Below are 23,338 nucleotides of genomic sequence, written 5' to 3'. Positions count from 1 at the left end.
TGTTATAAATTGAGTTGCTGGGCCTGGTGGTCTGTAGATTAATAAACCAGCTAAGGTGGTACCTTCTGTTGTTGATAGAGTAAATAAAAAAGCTTCACAGTTATCTATGTCAGCTTGTTTAATATCGCATTTCATAATGGCTTTGTGGATTATAGCGATACCGCCTCCAGCTTGACCCATTCGATCCTGCCTCACCAGCCTGTACTCATCGCTAATGGTATCCAGAACATCTGGGATGGAGCTATCATTCAGCCATGTTTCTGTCAGAAATAGGGCATCCAATGTGCTCTCAACTAACAGGTCCTTGATTTCATACTTGTGTTTTGCTTTTGATCTGCAGTTGAGCAGTGCTAGAAGCAGAATTGAATCTTTGGTGATCTGTGTCTCTGACCTTAGGTTGGTTTGGCAATGCCCGCATTTCAGTATTTTACTGTCTACACTTAACTTATGCTTACATGCTGTGTTCAAAGGTTTTGATAACATAAGTAGCTCCTTCCTAGTATAAGTAATCCTGCTCTGAGGTACTATAGAATCAGGGGTCCTGGCCCTTGGGCCTGGTCTGGCACGGACGGGCGCAGACGCGCTTGCCTTTGGCGCGCCTTCGGCATGCCAGTGATGCGCCCGCTGCGCGCATCCGCTGCGCGGGCGCATGCCCATTGGTGTTTGTAGGGAGTGGCAGGTCAGCTCCTCCCCCTCCTCCCTCCCGGAAATGCCTCTGCTAGCTCGGCCGCGCCCTCCACACAATCGGCACACAGCCGTGATGGACCGGGGCGGGCGGAGCAGCAGCGAGGGAATGCAGGTATGAGGAAGGGGTGAAAGATACAATTTAAAAGCACCTAACAGGACAGAAATATCAACAAGTTTAAAAGAATTAAAGCTAAAAACGCGCTCACTCCGCAATCTCGCTCCGAGTGTCTCTGCGTGGTCGCTTGCCCATCGGTGTTTGTAGGGAGCGGCATGTCAGCTTCTCCCCCTCCTCCCTCCTGGAAATGCCTCTGCTACCTCGGCCGCGCCCTCCACACAATCGGCACACAGCCGCGATGGACCGGGGTGGGCGGAGCAGCAGCGAGGGAATGCAGGTATGAGGTAGGGATGAAAGATACAATTTAAAAGCACCTAACAGGAAAGAAATATCAACAAGTTTAAAAGCATTAAAGCTAAAAACGCGCTCACTCCGCAATCTCGCTCCGAGGTTACTCCCATGTCCCTTCCCCAGGTTCGTGCCAGAGCAGGAGCCAACGGCTCCCAGAACTGGTTTGAGCTGGACTATGCACAGGGACACTAAATGTGCCCCAGGTGAAGACTTTCAGGCGCTCTCAGAGTGCACCCATCCAGCCTCCGTCCACTAAATCCTGTTTGGGAGGATGTCACACCTCCCTGTGACAGGATGCCTATTGTGCTGCCTTCCTCTGCTCGAGCTTGTCTCAGCAGCAGGAGGGCAGAAATGTGTCTCTGGTCGGCAGCATCCATTTTGTGCTGATCAGGTCGAGAAGGCTGGCACCGGATAGACCAGTGACCCCAAGAAGGTCGCTTCAGAAGGGTGGAATCATACCTCCTATGATTCCAAGGTGTTTGATACCAAACATGACATACTTCGTTTCAGCCGCTTTCAAGGTTGCATTTACTGCAAGGTTATAATGCACCTCTACCTATATGTCTGGCTGAGTCACAGACAACCCGGGAGAATGGTCTCCGAAGGCTGCAGAGGAGCTCTGCTCATGCATGGGCGCCCTCTCACGTAAAACCCAGCACAATGCCTTCAGGATTGTTAAGGCCTGCTATAGGGCTGACTTTTAAGTTTTAAGTGTAATGACCTATAGATATAGTGAACCAATATCTAAAGTAAGTGGTGCAAGCACCAGCTTACACAGGCTGCATTAGCAGACCTGCAGTTCCATTTTGCATGGCCTCTCATGGGTGGCATAATAAAATGCTTCTGCCCATGGGAGGCCTTTGGGGTACCTTTGCCCTGGGTGTATGGGTACCATATACTAGGGACTTATAAGGGTACCCCAGTATCCAATCTGGAGTGTACCTAAGTACATGTCTAACATTTTAAAGGACAAAGCAGATAGACTGGGGTCCTGATTAGCAGGATCCCAGTCAGACTAGTTAAAACAGTGTAACATCAATCAAAAAGTGGGGGTAACCATAAGAAGCAGATCCTACTTTCCTACAAAGAGTACCGAGCCACCTATTAAAGTAGCCATGCCATCCTTTCTACCAACTCCATTAGTACCTCTGATCATGATATCTTTATTACCAGTCACAGTTTATGTAAAGCCTTCATTGACAAGTTGGAATCTCTGCTGAAGGAACTTTAACATTTGATCTTGTCTCATTTGAATCGACTAAATGATAAAGTACAAGGCTTATGCAATTACCACCAGAAGTCTCACAAGCCCCAGCCTCCCGAGCCCCCACCACCCAAATTTCGTTATACCTTCATTGTTTCTGCATCCACAACTCTGCCGTTAGCCAGCATCCCTAACTGTCCCTCGCTGGCCCACCCAATCCAACGGACAGCTCCCTTAAATCAAGCCAGTAAAGCACAGGCTGACAGCTCTACTGAACAAACACTGCAAGCAAATACTATGGGTCCTGAATCTACCATCCCTTGTCATTCTGACCACGCACAATTGCCTCCTGAATGTACGCCCTATGTTATCCTTCTTGCAGGCGTGACCCATTGTACAACGACAGTCCAGAAGTTTGGTTTTTAGTTAAATGTAGAGTAGACCAGTGGCTTATGTCTAAATCTGGATGATGGACGACCTTATCATGACTATGATGTCACTGAGAAGTGGTCCCAGAGAGTTTACTCCATCGAGCTGTGTTTATTGGCAACAATTCACTCTATCCTCTCGCATACAACTTGGGACCCTCCATAGGGTTGAATCTCTTTCTCCCTCCTTTTTCTTTTTGCGTAGGGTGCATTGTAAGAATGTAGTTTGAATGAGTGTGAATTTCTGGAATGAATGATCAGGTACATATTTTTGTGGGGTGTCTGATATATATATTTTTCGGTATTTAAAGAAATGATTTCTGGAAAACGTAGCAATCCAATTTTTTATAAAATACAGTAGCTTGGCACAAATATATGTATTTTTGCAACAATTTTTATTGAAATGTATGTTTAAATAAATATATAAAAACAATTATATGTATAATAAAACGTTTTTAATATCTAAAGAATATCTGTGATTAATACAATAAAATGTTCTAAAGTTTGTTAAGTTTGCTGAACTTAGGTGGGGTGTTTGGCATGTTAGAACCTGAATAGGTCATATGGAAATCAAATAAGTCGGAACAGAGGTTCCTCTCAGGAAGGGTCTCCATTATTTGGCTAGGTGATTTTAATATCTCAAAATGATCTCTACAAGGGGACTGAGTATGTGGCTTCATGGATTGGCAGGGCGATGACCTATCCCCATTCCTGCATAACCCATACGGGGAAGTTCTGAATCAGATCATTCTAAAGTATAATTTACTTTTCAATGTAGCCTTCAATAAGAATAGCTTGGTGTCTCATCCCACCTTTACTGGTAAAGGCAGTGGTTCGACCATTGATTTTATCCTGTTTTGCTCTCATTTATCCCCTCTAGTGATGGGTTCATCAATCCTATTTTCCAACCTTAGTGACCACAACCAAGTAACTATTTATCTTTCTTCCCCTGTTACTGATATTGTCCCGCCTGCTCCTCCCAGCTTTGTTGACCTACAATATAGTAAAAACAAGGGGATACGTATGAAGTTGAAAAAGATTAACCTTCAAAACTTGGTTGCCGATTTAGTAAATGAAAGGAGTAAGGACGTGCTGTGCTGGCTCTCAGATTCAAGTGAACCACATATTATTCTGGGCAGTTTCAATGCCTTGTGAACGTCTATGTCCGGCTTGATGACCACCAAGAAACCTAATACTTCACCTTTTCTCCCCCATGCTTCAACCACGCCTGCTCAGTCACCTCTAGAAATCTGAAAATGGCAATAAAGTCCTCCCCTAGAAATATGAACAAAATAAGGCATGCCAGGAGGGCCTATAAGGCGACACGATGCAAGGAAGAGGGCAATCAGAGAGAAGGCCTGGGAGGACTTACTTTTGTCTGCCAAGGCTTTTTGGGACGTGATTAATCATCCTTATTTTTCTGATAAAAATACCCCAAAAATCACTTGTCACATCTCCCCAGAAAACTGGTTGTCCCATTTTAGTCAATTTTACAAGGTTACAACTTCCAATCTTTCCTATGCAGGCCCTCCTAATACTCACCTACCTAGCTCGCAGTATTCTGCTACCCCCAAGCCAGCTGGTACATCCCTGTCGTTCACTATAGATGTGAGCGATGTATTCTCTGCCATCCTAAAGAGTATCCCCAGCAAGGCCCCTGGCCCAGATGGGATCCCAATTGACGTCTTCAGACATAATACATCCTTTTGGGCCTCCTGTTGACAAATGTTTTCTGCGCCCTCTTTCAAGCAGAAATCCAGGATTCCTGGACAAAATCCACCAATGTCCCAATCGTTAAAAAGGATGACAGAAGAGATCCATCATGTTACCGACTAATCTCACTGTTGGACTCCTCTGTCAAATCCTGGGAATAGTGGTCCTCGAGATGCTGAAGGCTTGGGCGGAAGACACTGGCCTCCTTTCTGAAGTTCAGTTTGGTTTCCGACCGGGCGTCCCTCCAACTGCTCCTGAACACGGGGAAGTACACCAAGGCCAAGGGAGGCTCAGTACATCTTGTCTTCATGGACCTGTCCAGGGCATTCAACCTTGTGGACAGGGGCAGCTTGTAGTACCTAACGCACCAAGCAGTGGTTGACACATGTTTGTTCGAGCTCTTCAAGCGCTTACACTGGGATACTTTAGCCCATGTGCGATTCAGCACTGACGGATAATGCACGCTGACTTTTAGGGTGGATAAGGGGGTTACGCAGGGGTGCATCTTGACCCCCTTCCTCTTTTTTTCTATAGAAATTCCCTCAAACTTACCCTCAAGCATAAGGGAAAGGATTTGCCCGTGCCCGTACTCTTCTACGCCAATGATGCTGTGCTATTGTTGCCTACTGCCATAGGGCTATAGCTCTTTCTAGATACATTCAATGACTTTATAATGAACCTAAAGCTAGAGGTCAATCATAAGAGATAATTTATTATGACCTTTGGTCAAAGAAAAACTCATTCACGTCGGCTCACCATGGACGAGACTGCCGTCATGAAAGTCTCAAATTGTAATCACTTAGGGATCCTGCTGGATGCCAACTTCAAATGGGATAAACTCTAGGCAGAGATGGCTCAAAATGGATAGTGCAGCCAAGGCAATTTTTAGATTTGCCAGGAAACTCAGACAAAACCAAATATTGACCTTATTCCCCTTTACGAAGCAAAATGTCTTTCCTTGGACACTTATGGGCCGGGTGTTTGGGAGTACGCTAACTGCCGCTGCTTGCAAGCTGCCAAAAACAAATTTCTCTCTAGATTGCTGGCAGTCCCTAAAAGCACTGCTAACATCATCACCCAAACTGAAGTTGGCTTTTCTTATATCGAAGATGTGATCAAACTGGCACCAGTCTTGGTATGGGCTAAAATCTGGAGTTTCCCTTTAACCAACTTCTCCACCTCGTTATAGCAGACCGTATCAGTCTAGATCATGGCAACAACATTGCTTTGTTCACGTATATTAGGAAAAAATTCTAAGACCTGGGTGTTCCACGCCTCTTCCCTTCCCCAGCGTGATTGATAACAGCCCATAGACCTTGATCCGCTCCATTTTTTATTCAAATAGTAACCTCACTTACAAGTCCCAGGTGAGGACTACTGTACGTTATCACTTGGAGATTACTTCACTTGAGCAGCCAAACTATATCTGCCTGGGTTCCTAATCAGGAGCCCAGATTTTATCTAACACGTTTGAGGTTGTGTGCCGTTCACTTCCTGGTTGCTTTCCCTCAGCAAGGCAGTTGGTTCTCGTCCTTGCCCTGCTGTCCTTGTGACAATACCAGTCAGCAATCTACAATGCACTTTGGGGCAGATTTACAAGCCACTTGCATGACTTTTGCGCTGCAGTTGAGTCCCTTTTTTGACGCAACAGCGGCGCAAACAATGCGGCCTATTTACAACGTGACGCATCTAGGGAGATGCATCACGTTGTAAAGCCCTGCGTCACATTATACCTGCGTCAGGTATAATGTATGCAGGATGGGCATTCCCAAGCAGGAAGCCTTGTAAAAGTGACGCAGTGAAACCTACAAGATTTCACTGCGCCACTTTTAGGACGCCACTGCGTCAAACCCTCACGCCTGCTTCAAGGAGGCGTAAGTAGTGACGCGGTGTAGTGGGAATAGGCCTAAACACGCATTGCTGGAGTTGCGTCGTGCTTGCGACACGACTCCAGCAATGCGTGACTTTTCCACCAATAGATGCGTCAGAATTTCTGACGCATCTCTCAATCCTTGCGCCATAGTGCGCCGTATTGTAAATATGGCACATCTATGGTGGCGCAAGGATTTCTAAGGGTGGCGCAGGGAAAGTGACGCATCTGTACAGATGCGTCACTTTCTTGTAAATCTGCCCCTCTATGTTTTTCTGTAGGTTTTACACTGTGCCTAGAACCCAATTTCTCTGTCCTATTCTACGTTCCACAAATTGTAGATTGCCTAGCCAAAGCCTCAAACTCCTGCAGTGCCTGATCTCTGAATATGTTTGTCACGCTATTATTGGCTTTATTTGTCACTCTTTTAGGATTAGAAGAGACACTAGGATATTGTGTACAGTCGACCTGGATCCGTCTCACTGAATTTACTTCTGTTTTAATTTGTTTTTAACCGTTTGCCATTGCTACTGTTGTTGTTATTAATTTCAGCTTTAACATCCGATCGACGTAAACTATTTTAGTCACGGGTGAATCACCAGCCATTCAGGCATTGTTATTGTCTTATAGATTGTATTTCTATTATGTTTTTATCTGTTTATTGCTGCTGCTCGTTAATGGCCAAAACGGCCGAATAAAGTTTTTACTGACTGAAGTAATTAATTTGCTTTAAGTCTCAACAAGTGGTGGCGCATATCCTCGTCCCTAGAGACTGAACGAAAAAAAATTCGCAATAGAACTTTGTGAAAAAGCCTTCACTGCACCACGTCTGTACCAATCCTTTCTGTCTTGATGCGGTGCTGGTGTGATTCACCACGTGCCTTTCTTTGAACGCAGGCCACGCTCTTTCACAAGTTTACGGCTCCAGCAGCATAATACAGTGACAGCTGCTGCCTGCCCCCACACACCCACACTCGCTTCCTCAGTCATCGCGCAAGAACCACACTCCATGCTGTTACTTGAAGCGTAAAAGGCCATTTTATTAGGACAAGGTTGCAATCATTTAGACTTTATTCGACAGTACATTAATGCACTAAATATACTTTCCCCATCCCATACCGACTCATTCTCCTTTCATCCATTCTCAAAACCATCTCATCTGTTAAGACTCTTCCCCCATTCACTCGGTGACCTCCTTCCACTACCCATTCTCACCTTCACTTGCCCTCCAAGCATCCTCTGTTGAATTTCCTTCATTGGTCATTGCTTCCCGCGCCCGCTATCAGTCACCTGTGTACCGTTCTCCCCCCCCGAGGGGTGGATCCGCCCGTATGTAACTCCCCACCCCTCCAAAGTACCGTGACGCCTCTACTCTGCAACCTGCCCTAAACTGGCACGCTCAGCCCAAAATATATCCCAACCCTTCGCTTAACGTCTGTAGGGTGGGTGGGCAGACAAACTTTAGTCTCCCCCTGGTGGTGCTCAGGTGTCAGGAAGAGGCCGGATCCTCCTCTCCTGACACCTTATATACCCTCCCAACTCCCGCCCCCTCCTTCACTCCTATGATCCCACCCCCACCTTGTCCTTCCGGTCGTTGCGCGAATCCCCCGGGGGAAGACTGGTCTGCGACCTTCACTTTCCCCGGGGGCCGTCATCGCGCAAGAACCACACTCCACGCTGTTACTTGAAGCGTAAAAGGCCATTTTATTAGGACAAGGTTGCAATCATTTAGACTTTATTCGACAGTACATAAATGCACTAAATATACATTCCCCATCCCATACCGACTCATTCTCTTTCCATCCATTCTCAAAACCATCTCACCTGTTAAGACTCTTCCCCCATTCACTCGGTGACCTCCTTCCTCTCCCCATTCTCACCTTCACTTGCCCTCCAAGCATCCTCTGTTGAATTTCCTTCATTGGTCATTGCTTCCCGCGCCCGCTATCAGTCACCTGTGTACCGTTCTACCCCCCCGAGGGGTGGATCCGCCCGTATGTAACTCCCCACCCCTCCAAACGACCGCCAACCAGGGAAACCCCCGAAGGGCGGTTCCCTGCCCCACCCCCAGTTCCAGTACACCTTTCGCCTCCATCCAGTCTACCTTGCGGCACCCTGTGGACGACCCTCCCTCCCCTAAACCTGCGTCCCGTATAAAGTTCACTATTGCCGGGACACCCCTAGACTGCGAAAGGTGCACCTATTCTAAGTAGGACTACCTGTTCCTCCAGTTCGCGTGCACCTAAAGCTTCCCCCACCCCAAAAAGCACCAGGTGGACGACCATCCACCCTTGAAACCTGTGTCCTGTGTTAATCAGCAACATTTACCGGACAAACCCCTTCTGTGGAAAAAATGCACCGTCACAAACAACCACCTGTTTCCCTTCCCACCATCTCCTTAACTGCGGACCGTCCCCCTGTAATCCTGTTCCACAGCCCCCAAACTCCCTTCTTGGCAAGGCACCTTCGGTGGATGACCATCCACCCGTAAAGCCAGTGTCCGTTGTAAACCAGTAACCTTTCCAGGCCAATCCCCCATCCATGAAGAGCGTCCCAGCCCCAAACAAGACCACCTGTGTCCCTTCAAATAGTCCCATTGCCTGTGGGCCATTCCCCTGTAAGCATGTTCAACAGCCCCCAAAGTCCATCCTCTGCAAAGCACCATCGGTGGACGACCATCCACCCATAAAGCCAGAGTCCCTTGTAAACAAGGGACATTTCCAGGGCAATCCCCCTCCATGAAAAGTGCTCTATCCCCAAACAAAACCACCCCATGTCCCCCTCAAACAGGCCCATTACAAGTGGGCTATTAGCTGTTAAGCATGTTCAACAGCCCCCAAAAAATCCCTCCTCTGCAAGGCACCCTCGGTGGATGACCATCCACCCTTACTCCCGTGTCCCTTGTAAACAAGGGACATTTCCAGGACCATTCCCCCCGTGAAAGTGCCCCATCCCCAACAAGACCACCAGTTTCCCCTCAAACAGTCTCATTCCCTGCCGGCCATTTCCTTGTAAGCATGCTAGACATCCCCAGAGACCAACCATTGCAAGGCGCAGCGCTTCCCCATACCAACTTTCCCAAGTTCCCTGTCATTGAACCATATCCCCTGCCATGCCTCTCGGAGTAAAAACAGGCCTGCCATTTTCCTGAGTACTTTCTCTCCCACACCTTTGCTTGTATCAGAGCAAGTTCCTATATCGTATGACACAAAGTCACTCTCACTGGCCGCAACGCTCACCCAGAGTCAATTCTACTGTTCCCCCCCGATCATCATACATCCCAATGACTGCGTTCCCCGCCTGGTGACATCCGCTATGTCTCCTCTGTCGCTGCCCAAGGTTCGGGAGAATGTCCGCCTGTCCAGGCGACCACCCTGGATCCCAGGCAACTCCCACTACCTGCAGTAGAAAAAGAATGATTAGTCCTGTAAGGATTATGTCCCTTTCCCCTCCATCACCAGTCTCTTCAAAACCCCCGCCTAAACCCTTTCTTCTGTACCTATAACGTCACAACACACCCTACCGTACTCCCATCTCCCCAATCTCCGACTTCTCTCCCCCCCCCCCCAAACAGCCCTCCTGATGTCACCTCTGTGACAGCCCCCCGGCGTAGGAATCGTACTTCTCCTTAAGGGAGCCCCGCCCTGTCGACCCAGCCCTTGATTGAAACCTAAATAGCCTGCAGAACCGTTAAACTACCTTCCGCATTTGGCAACCCCAATTCCCAAGCCATAGGCCTCCCTTCTCTTGCCCTCAATCACTGCTGCCTCATGCCCCCTCCTCGCTTTCCCCAGCTCCTTTGCCGCATGCTCCACGCCTCAAGCGCCAACGCTGCCCCATTAGAAAAACATTGTGCCTCGTACTTCCACCCAAACAAGCCAGGTACTAACAGCCTGTCACCACAGCCACTGCACCCGTGTCTGCTGCCCCACCGGGACCATATCATCGCGTCTCCTGTGTCCTGCACTACCATACTCCCAGATGCCCCTGAAGAAATCGTCATATAGTCAGTGGCGTTACGACACGACCACCGTGTGCTGGCTCCCTGCTCCAGACGCGCAACAACATCTCCCCGCCCCTATAAATAACACTGCGTCATGTAAACCAAGATCCCTGTTTCTAAATTATTGCCTGCTACAACCCAGTAGACCACCTCATACCCAAATGCCTCTTGCCATGCCCGAAGGCCCCTAACCCTGTCTGGCTCCCTCAAGCAGTGGCCCATCCCTTCCCCGGCTTGTCAGCTCCCCGCCTGGTGTACCCCCTCAGCCTCCCTTACTGCGATGCCTACGGAAGGCGAGTATCTTATCACGTGGCCAACAAACTACCTGTACCAGTCCCATCCCCAGGCAAGTCCCTGCCTATATACCTTTGCCCCGTCACGCCTCGCGACGCTCGCGCTCCAGGTACTGTGACCCCCGGAGCCCCACAATTCTTCATGACCTCAGCCCCCACCCTGTGTGCACCGTCCATCAGGCAATCCCGCTTCCTCTACATATTTGCCCCGTCTAACAGCTGCCCTCGCACCCAGAGACATCCCCCCCACCCCGGAGACCTCAACTACTCCCAGTCCTCGAATGCTCCCTGTGCAGATGGACTTTGCCCCAGGTCTCCCTTACAAAAAAAGGGGGGGGGCATCCATGATGGCCATCCACGTCTCTCCGTGCTCCTGCTTGCCGCAGCAACTGCTTCCTCTTGTGAGGCAACTAGCGCCATGGACCCATGGCCTCCAAATAATCGAGTAGGACCTCCAGGCCCCTGACTACCCCCAAGGGCTTCCCCCCCATTCTAACGGGGTGGCCCAGCTTGACCCCGTGAATGACTCTCCGTCCCCCTTGACGTCGTTGTCCATCCGACACGGGAGCCCTCACCAGTCGCCCCTGTCCCCCATGTGACCTGTCCGTTAGAAGAAGCCCCAGAAACCCGCACCCCTTCCCTCCAGGTCAACCCCTCCTCTGATTACGTGCCCACCAATGTAAGTGCCGAGAAATCTCCTGCCTGCCCCTCCAGCTGTGGGTAGCGGCTGAATATTGCATTGAAACCCCCCCTCCCCCAGTTGAGCTAAGTTCGGGCTGACCTTATCCCTCCTCCCACCGTTCCAGCCCAGCAAATACACCATCCATCTTATAGTACCCCCAGCTGTCCCCGGGCCGCACACCTCAATATGCTGCCCCATGTGTTTCGAGACCTATATCCACAATGTGAGTCAATTGGCACCCCCGGCTCAAAAGTCACCCTTTAAACATGGCAAATAGCCTTTAAACACGGCAAATAGTGATGAGCTACCCCTTGCTTGCCAGCCTTCTTTTCGCCTGAGATCACAATCGGCCGTTTGAAACCCAAAACCCTCTCATCGCTTGGCCCCAAGGTTCCCATCATCTGACGTACGCTGCCTCCACGCATGTATCTCCACCAAACCCCCCACATTCTCCAGCTGACCGGCTATGCGTCATTTGGGCCCTGGCCTCCCCAGGCCCCCAGCATTGTCCCAACCTTACTGAAGGAAATACCATTGCATACACTTATAACTGAGCACCCGGTGACAACCAGGGAGTGAATACCTAATCTTCGAAGTACGAATCCAAGACCTTAACCCATCATTCTTTTACCTGAGTGTCCGTCCGGGACCTCCTCATCGAGACCGAAGCTGCCATCCCCCTTGGAGCTCCTGGCCCCCGCTCCGTCATAAGCCGCACTTGCCTGCAACAAACAACAAAATGGTCTGGTTACCTGAACTCCCCCCCCCCCCGCCCCCCCCCCGGCAACTCCCCCCCCCGGCAACTCCCCCACTCCACATCCTGCTTCTATCGCACTGTATAAGGCATGCCAAATTCATCATCCGTCGCACACTGTCACATTCCCCCGTCTTCACCCCCCCACAACATCCATGCCATCCTTCACACAGAACATACTCATATCTTGGTAGGATTCACAAGGTTGTATTGCTCAATGCGCGAATCCCTCGAAGGAGGGCAGGCCGCCGCGGATCCCCCTACTGCTTCAGGCCAGCGTCTCGGGGCCGTCGTGCACCCCGCTGGCATCACCCCTTATCTGCCGGCCTTATTCGCCGGTCCTGGATCCCCCCCACTCGGTCGCGCCAACCAAGTGGGTCCCAAGCACAACCGGGCCTCGTGCCGTGATAGCAGTCCCTCACCCGGACTCTGATGACCCTACCCACTATCGCCTGCAGCTCCCCGCCACCTCCTAGGCCCACCCCCCCACACCTCCTTCCATAGCAGCAGCACCTATGCACAGCCCTGCCTCGCTCCTCCTATACTGCCACCGGACTCTAGCCCCCACCCTCTCCCACCACCAAAAACCCAGTCCGGACCCTGAGCCTAGCCGTGGATTCAGCCGCTGGGGTGGGCCCACTGCCCGCTACCTTGGCCGTAATCAACCCCCAATGCCGCCCCCCCTCCCCAACCACGTCCCTCTGAACCAACTTGGGCAATGCGCTGAGCCCGGGTTTTAGTTTTTTTTCTTTTTTTTTTCTATTTTGCATATTTATACAGCGCAAACTCGGCCCGAAGGTATTGGAGCGCTTTACATAGCACCTTATGTACATTACACATTCAGGCCCGGGGAGATGAAGTTATTTGCCCAGAATCACAGGATGTGGACGTGCCCTGTGAGGCTCGACCCTGATTTCCTGCACTCGAGGCGGCAGCGCAGCAGACAGTCGGAAAAAACAGATCCCCCTCCCGGGAAGCAGAAAGAGGAGGGGTGCCGCCTCTGCCCCCCGGACCCCCGTGTCCACCCCGTGCTAAGAAACCGGAGCGCTCCCACCATACCGGGCGACACACGCACGCCCCGCCTTCCCCTGCCTCATTTCCGCCCTGGGCCGCCTGACACAAAATCGCGCCGCCGTGTTGTCCGTCCCCTAGCCCACCCTCCTCCCGCATGAACCATTGCGTCCCGCTCGCGTCGAAAACGGCAGACGCGCAAGCATTCTGCGTCCCCCTGCATCACGGACAACCTTGATATTGCAGCCCCTGCCCCCTACCTGAAACGGCCGGTCGAGTCTGCGATCCAGCGCACGCACCTCTGCCCTTCAGCGCACGCGAGGTCATCCCGGCCCACACGCCTGAGAACAACGCCCCAGGACACAGGAGGTCCACCCGGCCGGGCCAGCCAAGACCTCAATGCTGCACAAACGGCCGCCGCGTCGATGACCCCGTGCCTTACAGCCATCTGTGGCAAATTCACTTTACCCTACCCTAACTACCAGTGCCAGCCCCCCGCCGATCGACCAATCGGCAGATGGCCTAACACTGTGGGAACTATCTCACTACAAACTTTATTCTCCCCCCGGTGGTGCTCAGGTGTCAGGAAGAGGCCGGATCCTCCTCTCCTGACACCTTATATACCTTCCCAACACCCACCCCCCTCCTTCACTCCTATGATCCCACCCCCACCTTGTCCTTCCGGTCGTTGCGCGAATCCCCCGGGGGAAGACTGGTCTGCGACCTTCACTTCCCCCGGGGGCTGTCAATACACCCACCTTGAGGCCTCGGAGTAAAAATTGTCAAAGGCAAGTGCGCACATATGATTGAGTGTGGGGAAGAGGCGGGAATTGCCGGCTGCAGCATTCCTACAGCGCATGGCTGACAAGTGAAATTAATTCCTCAAGAGACACCCCTGCCATTCTATTCAGACTGAAAAAAATGCACTTTCCAGTGACAGAGAGAACATGGAGGGCACGTGACAAGTCTTCATAACAACAATGAATGTGTCCTTGTGTAATGTAACTGGTGCTCATGTAAAGCGCTCCAATACTTTCGGGTCGAGTTGGCGCTATATGAATCAGCAACAGCAACAAAAAAATAAAACGTTTTAAAAAGTCAGTCTTCTCTTCGTGCGAATTATGCTTTATTTCCTCTTCCTAGTGGTGATTATAACAACCCTTTGACAGGACTGTCAGTACTCGTGCCCCATAAGACAGCCGCGTTTTCCCCTAAGGGGAATTGTAAATATCTGGCACGGGGAGGCCCCCAGATCCCTGACTCTGTTACGAGCGATTTCAAGTAGCATTAGCGTCATTGTCCTGCTGTACAGTGACCCAAGGTCATGTAGGGGTCATATAGTGGCGTCTTGTTGTCCCAGTTGGACAGGTTAGTCAGGTTGGTGTGAGTGGCAAGAGGCTGAGGGATAGCGGGGCAGGCACTGGGGGTAGACGTAAGGGACCCAGCACATCAGACCAAACATTTATATTACAGGGCAGGGAATGGACCGGCGCAGCTGACTCAGCAGGGCTGGGAGTGGCCCACTGGCACCGAGGTGAAGTGAGGGTGGAGCCTCGCGTGGCGCACCCGGTAACATCAGGGAAGCCCAGCGTGACCAGTAGACGAAGGCCCAGAATGACCTTGCTGGCCCAAACGATTGGCGGGTCTCAGTGGACCGTCGCATCGTCGCGGAATTATATTGAATGTGCAGGGCCCATGGAGGAGTACCGGCGTGTACAGTCGGCTCCTCCACAGGGACGCAGCAGGTCCGGTAGGGCCTGCAGGGAAGAGTTGTCTCAGGACTGGCTCCAGGTTGGGGGCCAGTGGAGTTGGATTATGACGAAGAGAGTCTTGAGGGAGGGGAACTGCGGGACGAAGGGATTCAGGGACAGGGGGGGACACTCTCACGTTTTGGCTAGTATTTTGCAGGCACCAGCAGTGAAACCGCAGAAGGAACAGGGTCCCCCGGTAAGGGCACCGAGGATAACCGAAAGGAAAGAGCCATTAGCAAGGCTGACTGCAACTGTACGGGCACCCTCCTTGGAGCCAGGTAAGGCAAATAGGGTGCGGGACAGGCCTTTGATGGTGTCAGTAGGGGGAGGGGGGAGGCGGGCCAGGGTAGGTGGAAGGGCACTTGCAAAAAGGTAAATACATGATGGACATTGGGTGGGTACGCAGGACATGGGGGTCACAAAAAGCACTAAAGCGAAGAGCGGTACCAACACAGACACAGTCACGGGTGATGGAGACAAATCGGGTGATAAAAAGGAGGGCCCGGAGAGTAGGGAATTGAAAATTTAAAAACTCTCTTATATGGGAGTAACAAAACCTTTAGGGGCTCACTTATTGTTGACGACCAAAGAGCGTATTTGGAAGGGGGAATACGTTGAGCTGTTGAAGCTCTTACATAGAGAAGTGAGGTCAAAAGAGGGATCCAAGGAGGAACAGTATGAACTGCCCAAGAGCCCAAAGGTATCCCTGATGATAGAAAATTGGACGGCGGCCTTTTTTGTGATTTATGCTAGTGTATACTGCGAGAAGTTCCCGGAGCGCTGCGTAGCTTTATTTAAATATACGGACGTTATTAGAAAGGGCCAAATCACATGGGTGGATATACTTGGGCACAATATGATGAGGAGTTCAGGGCACGCATGGCTTGGGACTCAGAGGCCAAATGGGGGGAACTCAATACGGATCTGTGGCAACATACCATGGGGGCAGAAAAGGGGGGAAAGACCATATTTACGGCCAGTGGCTTACCAATAGAGTACCAGCCCTTTCAGGGTAAGACCCCCTGGGTAGGGATGGAGGGCACGGGAAAGATGCAGTCTGGGTCAGGAGAGGCGTGCTGGGATTTTAATAAGGGCATGTGCAAGCAGTAGTATTGCAGGTTCCGGCACAAGTGTTCCAAATGCGGCGGCCACCATGCATTGGTCAATTGCTGGGGCAGACAGCAACAGGGAGGCCAACAGTGGCATCAGCTGGGCAATAGCGCAGCAGGTCACCCACAGCAATTTACAAATAATAGAGGAGGTAAGGGGCCACAGGGACCTGGGCCCAAAAGCTCGCACGCCAGTTTAACTCGAGAATTTAGAAGAGGGGCTGCAGGGTTATTAGGACTTTGGAGCTGCACAGGTACTACGGGAAGGGTTCAGATGGGGGTTTCGTTTGGGTTACGGAGGTCAGAGACAGAGACGGTGAGCGGACAATCTTAAATCAGCGACAGAACACAGACAAGTGGTGCAGGAAAAACTGTCTAAGGAAGTGCATGAAGGGAGAATGGCAGGTCCCTTTGATGATTGGCCTACAAAGATGGGGGTGGTGTCTAAAAAAGAAGAGGGGCAATACAGATTGATTCAGCAATCAGCATCTGTCATGGCCAGAGGGGAATTTGGTCAATGACTTTATTGATGAGGAGGCGGCCTCTGTATCTTACTCTTCAGTTGACGTGGCCGTGTCACTGGTAGTGACCGCGGGCACAACTTCTGCAATGGCAAAATGTGACATAAAGTAGGCATTTCGGTTGCTTCCAGTCCATCCGGATGAATGGGATCTTCTGGTTATCCATTTCAATGGGAAATGGTACGTGGACAAAGCTCTGCCGATGGGTTGCTCTATGTCATGTGCATTGTTTGAACGCTTTAGCACTTTTCTGCAGTGGTTATTCACTCAGCGCACAAGTCACCGGTTGGTGACGCACTATTTGGACGATTTCTTCTTTGTGGGTTCCCGGGCTCCACGGAATGGCAGCACTGGACACTTTCCATGAGCTAACGGAGGAACTTGGGGTGCCTTTGGCACCGGAGAAGAAAATAAGACCCAGCAAGGCCCTGTCTTTATTGGGCATAGAAATCGATTCCATGGCAATGCGGGCTCGCTTGCCCACGGAAAAAAAGGAAAAAATGTTGGATGTGTTGAGAAGGGTGCTCTCAAAAGATAAAGTCACACTTAAGGACATTCAAGTACTGTTAGGGCATCTCAATTTTGCATTCAGGGTGATCCGGGCTGGGCGGACTTTTTGTAGGAGACTGGGGCGTGCGCTAGCAGGACACCACTTACCTCATCACCATGTGCACCTTTCGACAGGAGTGACGGAGGATTTGAGGATGTGGACAGTTTTTCCGCAGTCCTTTAATAGCTTGCCATTGGCACGGGAGGACGACGTCACTTGGGATGTACACATTTTTTCTGATGCGGCTGGTAGCGAAGGCTTTGGCTTGTATTGGCAAGGCAGGTGGAGTGCAGAGCAGTGGCCACTACAGTGGAAAAGTGGAGGCAGGAGCATAGCCTTTTTGGTATTTTTCCCTTTAGTGGCTGCAATAACACTTTGGGGGGAGGATTTGGCTCACAAGAAGGCTTTGTTTAGAGTAGACAACATGGCAGTGGTAGAGATTGTGAATAGGCAGTCAGCATGGGATGAACAAATTCTTAAGTTGTTGAGAGTTTTTGTGTTGGGATGCCTGAGACATGACATTGCTTTCAGGGCTTTACACGTACCTGGTGTGCTTTGTCTCATTCATGTGAGGGAGATTCCGTGGGCTGGCCAAGGAGGCGGACAGGATGCCGACGCCAATGCCCGCTCATTTGTGGTACGTAGGCAACGTAGGATGCTACATTTGGTGGTAGTCTCATTGTCTTCAGCTACTTGGTCAGCATACAGGTTGGCTTGGAGGAACTTCTTGGCATCAGGTGCCCGGCAGCAAGTTGAGGTCTGGCGGCGGTCAGAAGACGTAATTCAGTTAATTCTCAATCTCATTGAGAAGGATTTATCTCGGGTAACAATCGGCGGGAAACTGGCAGGCATAGCTTTCATGGGTAAATTACTATAGGGTTATACTCCGTCAGCGGGTGAACTGGGGAGAAGGATACTCGAGGGGTGGGCCAGGGAGCGAACTGGGGGGGCGGCATCTGAGGAGACCTCTTTCTTGGCAGACTTTAGCACGGGTGATTGAAGTTTTACCGGGGGTATGCAGGGATGAGTTCGAGACTTGTTTGTCCTCTACACTTATGGTTTGGATGCTTTTCGGGGTATTTAGGGTGTCTGAACTTCTGGGCAACAAGGACGGAAGGGGGGTTGTGTGACAGAACGTGTCTCAAAAAGGTTCAGGTTTACAAATTTGGTTAGCAAGATCTAAAGCAGACCAGAGGGGAATAGGCAGATGGGTCAAGTTGGAGGCAGCAGTTCCTTCGGTGACATGCCCGCTGCGGTGGGCCTGGCGTTGGTTCTCCTTGTCAGGCGGGTCCAGGGAAGGGGCGGTATTTATACCCATTAATGGGCTCAAGGTGATGTATTATCAGCTACGAATGGTGTTGCATAAAGCATTACAATATATGGGTTGGGTGGGGCGCTTTATGGGACTCATTCTTTACAGATTGGAGCAGCAACAGAAGCATGCAAAGGGGTCTGGGCCATGGTGGATATCATGCAATTGGGGCGCTGGTCTTCTGATTGTTTTCAAAGCTACGTTAGACTGGATACAGAGGAGGCGCATGCGTCATCCCCCATTTGTGAGTCTCATGCTGTTTTTTCGTTCCAGGTTCGGTTCCAGGCCCCCACGCGGAGGAATTGACCATTTGGATAGTGGGGCATTCTTTTGTCAAATGAGCGCACATTCAGGCATGCCAGAGTTATTTTAGGGGCCACCTGGGTTTCAATGATCATTTGTTTAAAGTGGTCTGGAAAGGAAAAGGGGGTATGCTCTGAAAGGAGTTGATCCCTTGTTTGAACAGATGGATGGTGGAGGGGTAGGTGTCCAGATGTTTTGTTGGTCCATCTTGGGGAAAATTGCTTGTGCAGGAAAAAGGGGTTGTTTTGATAAGGGGCAATGAAGAAGGATTTGACCTTATTAAAAGAACAATGTGCTGTTGACAGAATTTGTCCCCCGCAGGGTGTGGAGGAGTGCATTGCACCCGAGTGCCATTGAAAAAGCTAGGCGGAAGGTGAATAGCGAAGTGTTCCATTTTTGTAGGAGTTTGGGTTTAGGGAGAGTTAGCCATAAGGACATTAATTTTGAGTCGGTTGAGTTTTTTTAGAGGTGATGGTGTGCATTTGTCAAGGCTTGGTATGGATTTATATTTATTGGAGATCAGGGAGGTTTTGTCTAAATGCCTTAATGTACAGAAGCATTTCTCAGAGGACATAGGTTGGCTAGCCTGTTTTGGGGGACAGAATGTTGGGTAGACTCTCTCCGCCCACTTTCTGGGTGGCGGGGGTTATGGAAAGTTTGCCAGGGTTGGCAGATGTTTTTGGTCATTGTTGAAGTTGCGTTTAGGGACAGGGTAAGGGTAGGCAGGTTATTTTAAGCTCAGTTAGACAAGTTGGCAGATTTACTGTTGTAGCGAGGCAAGCACAGGATGTTGGTTAAGTGAAGGGTAGAATTAAAGGGGATATTTTTAATGCAATGCTTTGTATTGTTGTGTAATTTGTAATGGCAGGGTGGGGGTGGGTTCAGGGGATCTTAGGGGCGGGGCGGGGGCGGGGTCTGGGGTCAGGTATATGGCTGTATTAGTGAGGTTTTAAGTATTGTAAGGCAGTTGCCAGGGATGTTTAATGTTATGTGCACCTCTTTCAGTAAAGCAGCCTTTTACACACAACAAAATGGTCTGTGGTCTGCTCCCCCCTCCCTCCCAAGGGGGTTTGGGGGGTAGCCGAACGCAGGGAGGTCTCCCCCCGGGCTGTTTGAGAGGAGCGGTGGGGGCGGGCTTCAGGCGTACATTTTGTTTTGGGCTATTTTATTTTATAGCCCAATTATAGCCCAACTATAAGGGCTTTGGGCTCCCGCTCCCAGCCACCATTTTAGGTTTGGCGACCTGCTGGCTGGGAGCATTGGCATAGTTAGTTTTTTCCCTCCCCCCTTCCCCTAATCATTTTTCTTTTTGGGGGGAATTTTTTCTCTTTTCTCTTTGGCTTGGGCTAGCTTTCATTGGGACAGGTGAACAAGGGGTAACATGTATTGTCGCTTGGAACAGGTGCAGTGCAAGGGTTATGGAAAGATTGCCAGGGTTGGCAGATGTTTTTGGTCATTGTTGAAGTTGGGTTTATCGACAGGGTAAGGGTAGGCAGGTTATTTTATGTTCAATTAGAGTTGGTCACAATCCGGTAGTTGTCTGGTGTGGTGAGCATGATATTGGCGTGGTCCTGCCGGGGCTTGATTGTGAAGGTGGAGGTGCAGTGTTTCCTCAGTAGCTCCACAAGGTCCTTATGAGTGGCTAAGTTCTTCAGGATGATGGGTGGGATCCGCAGTCGCTTTGTAGGGCCTGAAGAGTTCTCAGCTTTAGCCGTCTCGTGTTCCTGAGGGCTGGAGTCACAATCCAGGGTATTTTGTAGAATCTGAAAGCGGTTTGTAATTGAAATTACAGCGCTTCTGGGAGGTGCGTGGGCAACCTTTGTGGCTTTTTCTGGTGAATTTGGGCACAAGTCGCGACTTCTCTTTGCCTTCGTGTACCATTCCATGTCTTAGGTGTTGCCGGGGTAAGCCATGGTGTCAGCTTCCATCATTGATGATGCTTGATAGGGGTGGAGTGGAGTACCGTGGGTAGATATTTTAGCTCAGATTCTGCTTGTTCTACGGTCGCTGCCCCTGTCTGGTGGTGCTACAGATGACCGTAGCGTAGCATCACTTGGAGGCCCTTTACCTTGGGTTTCCATCCCCCTCAGCGCAGCATTGCTCTGGGCAAGCCTGAGAACGAAGGCCCAGCCTTGGGGTCCAGTCACACAGGGTTTGGACTATCAGCCCTTAACCACTGTGGTGCGCAGCCTGGCCCCGTTCAAGCCAGGGTGATGCAGGCCCAGCACCTAGGTGGGTCTAGGGGAAGTCTGTGCAGTTTTTCAGGTATTAAACCTGCAGCCCTCTCTGGTGCGTAGTCTGGCCTTGGTCAAGCCAGGGAGACGCAGGCCCAGCACCCAAGAGGAGTCAGCTGGGTATGTGGGTCTAGCCCTTCTCCTTCCCCTCCCCATTCACTAGTCACACTTCACATTTATTGACTTCACCGCCTCCTGACATTCTTTTCCCTCACTTTTATTAAAGTAAAAAATACCTAACTGTGCCTTTCTAAACACTCAGGATCCCGTCCTTGAGGCCATAAAGAGACAAATGTATTCCAAAAGAAAGACTTAAGTATTCAAACTGATGCCCCCTACATCTTTCACACTGTTTTCTTCAAAGATATCAACTTAAAATGTATGTTAACTCGAGATCTGCACAAACTTGTGAGATTCCTGAACTTGTTACATCTCACACTCTAGATTTAATATTAATGTTTTTCATGTAGCAATCCCTCTGTCCTCCACCAACATTTAACAAAAAACTTTTTGTTGTACAAAAGAAGAAAACAGAAAAAAGCAACATCATTTTGTGCAGCATCAAGACACAACCAATTGACATTATTTTTCCCAATATTTCTATGAACCACCCATCCAGCAGACAGATTAGAGAATAATAGCAGCGTCCATATGGGGAGAGGAGTTGGCCTAACGGCGTGGGCGGTCGAACTTATCCGTATCTGGAGAACCGAGTTGAGTCTCGGCAAGGGACGCGCAACATCCTGTGATTCTGGGCAAATCACTTAATCTCCCAATGCCTAATAAAAATGAATGTGTTCTCATGTAAAACAACTGGTGCTCGTGTAAAGTGCTCTGATACCCAATAACTTCAGGTCAAGTTTGCGCTAAATAAAACTACGTAAAAAAAATAGATATGTTTCCGGCATTGACCATAAGCTCCCACAATCATTTCTGACCCTATTATCAGATAGCAATTCTCAACCTCGTAAAGATAGACCACAAAAATGGATGCAGCAATGCTCCTGTTGTGCATGCAAAACCATGGCTCGATTTGCACAGTATCAGACTCCCTTCCTTTTCCTACTTTCACAGTATTTCAGTACCCATCAAACTGTACCATAACAATACTACCTGTGTACTTTCATATTATTTGCCATCCCCAAGACCATAATGCTACCCTCTTTGAAAACCCATTTGAGCCCATTTGAAAATACTGCTTTGCATTACCATACTTTACCCTGCTGAACCTTCATAATAAAGGGAAATAGCCAATGCAAATTATGCATCAACTACTAAAAAGCATTTCCATGCATTGACTATGTCAAGAACTTAAAAACACATCAAAATGTCTGATCCCACTGTCTACTAAAAACCACACTAATCACAACAGCCATGCTATCATAAATTCTGTCAATAAGTTTGCTCCTGCCACTTAAATATTCACCAGGAAGAAGCCTTCCCCTCCTGGTACATCAAATAGCTTGAAACAAGCAGAAAATCAATTCGAAAACATCTAGAGAGTGACTGGGGAAGATTTAAAACCTCTGAAAAGAACAATTAAGAAAGGCATGGCTCTCCTCACCTGAGCCAATTTTTCAAAAAGGTCACTTGTGAAGATTCAGGCGTGGAACTTTCTACTTTTCTGTTTTTGTGAGATTAATGTTGGCATCTAGAAAGGTTATTGCATTTATTATTAGTGTACAATATGCTGCACTGGATACTGAACATTTCATTTTAGAAGACACCTAACGTAAATAGACTTGATGTCTCTTTATTTTTGCAGATTGGGTGGAGAGGGGACTTTGTTGCTACTCAGGGGCTTGAATGGAGAGACACGTTCTATAAGAAAGCAGCACCAGGGCTGCAATTGAAGCTTGCTATGTAGATCTCCATCAAAACCAAACGAAAGCTTAAATGTAGCCATTGTGCCTTGATTTTAAAACTGAAGCTTGGTAAACATCGGACAATATTAATGAAACCAGACCTTCTATGCATCAAGCAAGAGAACTGGAGCTTGAAATGCAGACAATGGACATTACTAATAAAATTGAGGCATGGAACACAGACACTGACTGTGCTTTGAAATGTAGACATCCCACATGAAAGTTACCTTTCACTAAAGAAAATCGTTTGTGATAGATTCAATATTACTTGAGGTCACTGTTTAACAATGTTGTCTTTGGTGATCATAAATTGCAAATGAAAGTTTGATTAAAATAATTATACAAATGTGTTGTGTAGTTTGTTGTCTTTGCTTTCGTTCCACTATTACCTAACCATTTTTATGCATGATCTTGAACAATGAATTGTTTTATTTTGAAATATGCTGATATTACAAGATTGAGAAGACAAAGACACAAGAAAAAAGAAAAAAAATAAGAACTAAGATGAGAAGAAAGCTGGACAAGTGCAAATGATGTGTGATTTAAACATAAATTCTAGCTTTAAATGTTATTTGCTTATGATCATGGCCATTTGCAGTGGTGGCTGAGATTTTCTTTTGTTTCATATAAGAGACTGCTTCT

The sequence above is a fragment of the Triturus cristatus genome, chromosome 6 (assembly GCF_964204655.1).
Source record: "Triturus cristatus chromosome 6, aTriCri1.1, whole genome shotgun sequence".
Taxonomy (NCBI): Eukaryota; Metazoa; Chordata; class Amphibia; order Caudata; family Salamandridae; genus Triturus; species Triturus cristatus.
This window is presented reverse-complemented; position numbering follows the sequence as displayed.